The following is a 7985-nucleotide window of genomic DNA, read 5'->3' as shown; positions in this document are numbered from 1 at the left end:
TTACAGGCCACGTCAAGGCTTAGCTACCGAGCCAATAATTTATGTAGCTATGTAGACAACGAAAGCTTATCCATAAAATCAAGGCGGAATAGGTGTGTTGTCTCTCACATGAACATGGACATAAGTTGTAGCTTACAAATCGAAAAAGGACGAGAATTTGGTTACAATGTGTACAGAGGTAGTTGTGTACGACCCGTGGCTTCAATTAGAAGCACAAGTCAATGACGATCCACCTGTGAGGGATGCCACCATCACAAAACTATATTGGACTTGTATATATATATATATATATATATATATATATATATATATATATAAGCAATTATTGTTTGTTAGATGTCTTATTCTATTATTAGGCCTTAAGGTTGCCATTTTGATGTAAAGATAACCAAGTAAGGCGATTTCCTTTAAAGAAACAAGTAAGACAATTTTCTATTCTTGATGCGAAGTATAATGAATAATATTCAATGCTCTAAACAATTATATGTTTGGCACACACAATAACGGAAAAACATAACGTGTAATCTGAGTCAAAAGATTCAAATAGTACCTTTGCAAAAAAAAGGAATCAATTTGTAAGCAAACCATAACCGCTCTGTAGAAGTACACAGGTCTTCTACCAATGAAATGTAGTGTGAAATAAAATAATGAACAAATAAGTAAATTCTTCACCAACCTTCGCTTGCATGAGTAATAATGCTTTCTCCACATATGCAAGCCTACATCTGCATGAGCACATAGCAAGGTCAATAATTCATGCACACACATTGATATTTTCTCCTCCATTCATTTGTCATGTTAAGGTAGGAATAGGTGCGAGCATGCACAAAGAGAAAATGATGAGAGAAGAACCAAAAAGACGCAACATGTAGGAATCAGACACATCAGGATAAAAAGCAATATTTTTGGGCCTCAACTTGTGGGGTGAAAACCTAGCCTCCCGGGTCGCTCGCACGTGTGACTTCGGAGGCCACCCCAAAGCCACCTAGAAAGCTCCCCACCCCTGCCCTAGACTGCTCACTGTTGTCGCACAAGGTCAACGGTGCTGATGGCGACACCTCCCCTTCCCATCCCTTTCCCTCCCCTCCCCATCTCCTATGACTGGCTTCCACTTTGCCGATCGACAACGCATACGTTGGATCAGTCTCTGCTGTGCTGTTGAGTTGTTGTGTGGCAGCGGGCCTGCAACGTTTGGCGCATAAGAGGACTCCATCCATTGACCGCATCTCACCATGGTGCAGGCTCTGCTGGGCTTCACCTCCAGCCGTGGTGCAGCCATGCCCATCTGTCACGTGTGAAGTTGGTTGCAGGCTGCGAGCAAGATTCTGTAGATGTGTGAGGTAGGATCATCCCAATGGCGGATCAGGCTGGAGTGTATGGATCCGTGCAGGGCAAGAGGTCGCGACCACCCTTGTGTGCATTCAAACCGGCAAAGGTCAACTCCTTCGTTTGCAGCGAGCAGTGGTGCACGGGTCCTGCCCATTACAGTGTAGTGCTGGCAGTGGTTCGGGGCATGGTGGCGGTGCATAGGCTTTGATAAAAGCATTAAAGCAAGTGTGGTGAGATGTAATCTAAGGACCTCGACATAACGCGGAGGGCATGGTTGTGCAGCGATGGTGGAGGAATTTCTGGCCCAACACATGTAGTTGTCGGGACTTTGGAAAAGTGATCATGATAACAGATTGACTTTGATTTGGTGTTGCTTCTCAAGTATCCGATATCAGGCTCTAGGGTAAATCCCTAGGTCTGTCCTGATACGTCACCAACGTATCTATAATTTTTGATTGCTCCATGCTATATTATCTACTGTTTTAGACTATATTGGGCTTTATTTTCCACTTTTATATTACTTTTGGGACAAACCTATTAACCGGAGGCCTAGCCCAGAATTGCTGTTTTTTGCCTATTTTAGTATTTCGAAGAAATGGAATATCAAATGTAGTCCAAACGGAATGAAATCTTTGGGAACATGATTTTCTCATCAGATAAGACCCAGGAGACTTGGACCCTCTATCAAGAAAGCCATGAGGCGGTCACGAGGGTGGAGGGCGCCCCCCCTAGGGCGCGCCCCCTGCCTCCTGGGCCCCTCGAAGCTCCACCGACGTACTCCTTCCTCCTATATATACCTACGTGCCCCCAAATGATCAGATACGGAGCCAAAACCCTAATTCCACCGCCGCAACTTTTTGTATCCACGAGATCCCATCTTGGGGCCTGTTCCGGAGCTCCACCGGAAGCGGCATCAATCACGAAGGGCTTCTACATCAACATCATAGCCTCTCCGATGAAGTGTGAGTAGTTTACCTCAGACCTTCGGGTCCATAGTTAGTAGCTAGATGGCTTCTTCTCTCTTTTTGGATCTCAATACAATGTTCTCCCCCTCTCTCGTGGAGATCTATTCGATGTAATATTCTTTTTGCGGTGTGTTTGTTGAGACCGATGAATTGTGGGTTTATGATCAAGATTATCTACGAACAATATTTGAATCTTCTCTGAATTCTTTTATGTGTGATTGGTTATCTTTGCAAGTCTCTTCGAATTATCAGTTTGGTTTGGCCTACTAGATTGGTTTTTCTTGCAATGGGAGAAGTGCTTAGCTTTGGGTTCAATCTTGCGGTGTCCTTTCCCAGTGACAGTAGGGGCAGCAAGGCACGTATTGTATTGTTGCCATCGAGGATAACAAGATGGGGTATTTATCATATTGCATAAATTTATTCCTCTACATCATGTCATCTCGCTTAAGGCGTTACTCTGTTTTCATTAACTTAATACTCTAGATGCATGCTGGATAGCGGTCGATGAGTGGAGTAATAGTAGTAGATGCAGGCAGGAGTCGGTCTACTTGTCTCGGACGTGATGCATATATACATGATCATACCTAGATATTCTCATAACTATGCTCAATTCTGTCAATTGCTCAACAGTAATTTGTTCACCCACCGTAGAAATACTTATGCTCTTGAGAGAAGCCACTAGTGAAACCTATGGCCCCCGGGTCTATTCTTATCATATCAATCTCCAATCACTTTATTATTGCTTTGCTTTCTACTTTACCTTTTATTTTACTTTGCATCTTTATATCAAAAATACCAAAAACATTATCTATCATCTCTATCAGATCTCACTCTCGTAAGTGATGTGAAGGGATTGACAACCCTTAATCGCGTTGGTTGCGTTGAGCTATTTGTTTTGTGTAGGTACGAGGGACTCGCGCGTGGCCTCCTACTAGATTGATACCTTGGTTCTCAAAAACTGAAGGAAATACTTACGCTACTTTGCTGCATCATCCTCTCCTCTTCGGGGAAATCCAACGCAGTGCTCAAGAGGTAGCAAGAAGAATTTCTGGCGCCGTTGCCGGGGAGTCTACGCAAAAGTCAACATACCAAGTACCCATCACAATCCCTATCTCTCGCATTACATTATTTTCCATTTGCCTCTCGTTTTCCACTCCCCCACTTCACCCTTGCCGTTTTATTTGCCCTCTCTCTCTCTATCCTCCCTCTCTATTTGCCTCTTTTTGCCCATTTGCTTTTCGTTTGCTTGTGTGTTAGTTTGCTTGCTTGTCGCGATGGCTCAAGATAATACTAAATTGTGTGACTTCACCAATACCAACAACAACGATTTTATTAGCACTCCGATTGCTCCTCTTACCGATGCTGAATCTTCTGAAATTAATACTGCTTTGCTGAATCTTGTCATGAAAGATCCGTTTTCCGGCCTTCCTAGTGAAGATGTCACTACCCATCTTAATAGCTTCGTTGATTTCTGTGACATGCAAAAGAAGAAAGATGTGGATAATGATATTGTTAAATTGAAGCTATTTCCTTTTTCTCTTAGAGGTCGTGCTAAAGCTTGGTTTTCATCTTTGCCTAAAAATAGTATCGATTCATGGAACAAGTGCAAAGAAACTTTTATCTCTAAGTAGTTTCCTCCCACTAAGATCATCCCTATTAGAAACGATATTATGAATTTTAAGCAACTTGATCATGAACATGTTGCACAAGCTTGGGAGAGAATGAAATTAATGATACGTAATTGCCCTACTCATGGTTTGAATTTGTGGATGATTATACAAAAAATGTATGTCGGATTGAATTTTGCTTCTAGAAATCTTTTAGATTCGGCCGCGGGAGGCACTTTTATGGAAATCACTTTAGGAGAAGCTACTAAACTCCTAGATAATATTATGGTTAATTATTCTCAATGGCATACTGAAAGATCTACTAATAAAAAGGTGCATGCGATAGAAGAAATTAATGTTTTGAGTGGAAAGATGGATGAACTTATGAAATTATTTGCTAGTAAGAGTGTTTCTTCTGATCCTAATGATATGCCCTTGTCTACTTTGATTGAGAATAATAATGAATCTATGGATGTGAATTTTGTTGGTAGGAACAATTTTGGTAACAACGCGTATAGAGGAAATCTCAATCTTAGGCCTTATCCTAGTAATCCCTCTAATAATTATGGTAATTCCTAGAACAATTCTTATGGAAATTATAATAAGATGCCCTCTGATTTTGATTCTAATATTAAAGAATTTATTACTTCGCAAAAGGATTTTAATGCTATGATTGAAGAAAAATTGCTTAAGATTGATGATTTGGCTAGGAATGTTGATAGAATTGCTCTTGATGTTGATTCTTCGAAACTTAGATCTATTCCACCTAGGCATGATATCAATGAGTCTCTCAAAGCCATGAGAATTTCCATTGATGAGTGCAAGGAAAGAACTGCTAGGATGCGTTCTACGAAAGATGCCTTTACTAAAGCGTGTTCTTCCAATTCCTATGAAAATAATGATGAAGATCTAAAAGTTATTGATGTGTCCCCTCTTAAATCTTTGTTTTGCAATATGAATCTTGATAATGATGGGACTGAATATGATCCACCTTTACCTAGAAGGCGTTCCAAGAATTCTCAATTTGTTGATCTTGATGCTAAATTTGATAAAAGTGGGATTGAAGAAATTAAAACCCTAGATGTTGCTAAACCCACTATTATGGATTTCAAGGAATTTAACTATGAAAATTCCTCTTCGATTGATTGCATTTCCTTGTTGCAATCCATGCTAAATTCTCCTCACACTTATAGTCAAAATAAAGCATTTACTAAACAGATCGTTGATGCCTTGATGCAATCTTATGAAGAAAAACTTGAATTGGAAGTTTCTATCCCTATAAAACTTTATGATGAGTGGGAACCAACTATCAAAATTAAAGTTAAAAATCATGAATTTTATGCTTTACGTGATTTGGGTGCTAGTGTTTCCACTTTTCCCAAAACTTTGTGTGATTTGCTAGATTTTCGTGATTTTGATGATTGCTCTCTAAACTTGCACCTTGCGGATTCCACTATTAAGAAACCTACGGGAAGAATTAATGATGTTCTTATTGTTGCAAATAGGAATTATGTGCCCGTAGATTTTATTGTTCTTGACATAGATTGCAATCCTTCATGTCCTATTATTCTTGGTAGACCTTTCCTTAGAACGATTGGTGCAATTATTGATATGAAGGAAGGAAATATTAGATTCCAATTTCCATTAAGGAAAGGCATGGAACACTTTCCTAGAAAGAAAATTAAATTACCTTATGAATCTATTACGAGAGCCACTTATGGATTGCCTACCAAAGATGGCAATACCTAGATCTATCCTTACTTTTATGCCTAGCCAGGGGCGTTAAACGATAGCGCTTGTTGGGAGGCAACCCAATTTTATTTTTATTCCTTGCTTTTTGCTCCTGTTTAGTAATAAATAAATTATTTATCCTCTGTTTTGGTTGTGTTTTTTGTGTTTAATTAATGTTTTTGCCAAGTAGAACCATTGGGAAGACTTGGGGAAAGTCTTGTTGAACTTGCTGTAAAAAACAGAAACTTTAGCGCTCACGAGAACTGCTGTAATTGTTATTTGAAAAGTGCTATTTAGTTAATTATTTTTGCAGATGATTAATAGATAAATTCCTCACGTCCAGCAATTTATTTTAGAATTTTTGGGGTTCCAGATCTTGCCCTAGCTACAGATTACTACAGTCTGTTCTGTTTTTGACAGATTCTGTTTTGCGTGTGTTGTTTGCTTATTTTGATGAATCTATGGCAAGTAAAATAGTTTAAAACCATAGAGAAGTTGGAATACAGTAGGTATAACACCCATATAAATAAAGAATGAGTTCATTACAGTACCTTGAAGTGATCTTTTGTTTTCTTTCGCTAACGGAGCTCAAGAGATTTTCTACTTTAAGTTTTGTGTTGTGAAGTTTTCAAGTTTTTGGTAAAGATTTGATGGATTATGGAACAAGGAGTGGCAACAGCCTAATCTTGGGGATTCTCATGGCACCCCCAAGATAATCTAAGGACACCTAAAAGCCAAAGCTTGGGGATGCCCCGGAAGGCATCCCCTCTTCCGTCTACTTCCATCGGTAATTTTACTTGGAGCTATATTTTTATTCACCACATGATATGTGTTTTGCTTGGAGCGTCTTGTATGATTTGAGTCTTTGATTTTTAGTTTACCACAATCATCCTTGCTGTACACACCTTTTGAGAGAGCCATATATGATTTGGAATTTGTTAGAATACTTGAGTCTTTTATGAACACTTGATGTATGTCTTGCCGTGCTTATCTGTGGTGACAATGGGATATCACGTGCCACTTGATGTATGTTTTGGTGACCAACTTGCGGGTTCCGCCCATGAACCTATGCATAGGGGTCGGCACACGTTCTTGATTCTCCGCTAGAAACTTTGGGGCACTATTTGAAGTACTTTTATGTTGGTTGGATAAATCTGAGATTGTGTGATGCATATCGTATAATCATGCCCACGGATACTTGAGGTGACAATGGAGTATCTAGGTGACATTAGGGTTTTGGTTGATTTGTATCTTAAGGTGTTATTCTAGTAAAAACTCCAGGGTTGTTTGTGACACTTATAGGAATAGCCCAATGGATTGATTTGAAAGAATAACTTTGAGGTGGTTTCGTACCCTACCATAATCTCTACGTTTGTTCTCCGCTATCAGTGGCTTCGGAGTGACTCTTTGTTGCATGTTGAGGGCTCGTTATATGATCTATCTATGTTATTATTGTTGAGAGAACTTGCACTAGTGAAAGTATGAACCCTAGGCCTTATTTCCTATCATTGCAATACCGTTTACGCTCACTTTTAACATTAGTTACCTTGCTGTTTTTATACTTTCAGATTACAAATACCTTTATCTACCATCCATATTGCACTTGTATCACCATCTCTTCGCCGAACTAGTGCACCTATACAATTTACCATTGTATTGGGTGTGTTGGGGACACAAGAGACTCTTTGTTATTTGGTTGCAGGGTCGCTTGAGAGAGACCATCTTCATCCTACGCCTCCTACGGATTGATAAACCTTAGGTCATCCACTTGAGGGAAATTTGCTACTGTCCTACAAACCTCTGCACTTGGAGACCCAACAACGTCTACAAGAAGAAGGTAGTGTAGTAGACATCAAGCAGCAGCGTGGGTTTTGGGTGTATCAGTAGCGCGGGTGCCCGCGCTACTGATACGGCACCACAGCTAACTTGTAGCAGTAGCGTGTGTTGACACACGCTACTGCTATTTGTGGCAAAGCCACCATTCATAATTCTTTCATACATGTCACTCTTGATTCATTGCATATCCCGATACACCGCCGGAGGCATTCATATAGAGTCATCTTTGTTCTAGTATCGAGTTCTAATTCTTGAGTTGTAAATAAATAGAAGTGTGATGATCACCATTCAATAGAGCATTGTCCCAAAAAAAAGAAAGGCAAAAAATGGGAAAGGCAAAAAAAGGCCAAAAAAAAGAAAGAAAAGGCCAAATAAAAAAAGAAAATAAATAAAAAGGGGCAATGCTACTATCCTTTTTCCACACTTGTGCTTCAAAGTAGCACCATGATATAGCGAGTCTCATATATTGTGCTTTAAAGTAGCACAATGTTCTTCATATAGAGTCTCATATGTTGTC

This window comes from Triticum dicoccoides, chromosome 7A (assembly GCF_002162155.2).
Source record: "Triticum dicoccoides isolate Atlit2015 ecotype Zavitan chromosome 7A, WEW_v2.0, whole genome shotgun sequence".
Lineage (NCBI taxonomy): Eukaryota > Viridiplantae > Streptophyta > Magnoliopsida > Poales > Poaceae > Triticum > Triticum dicoccoides.
Note: the sequence above shows the minus strand (reverse complement) of the source record.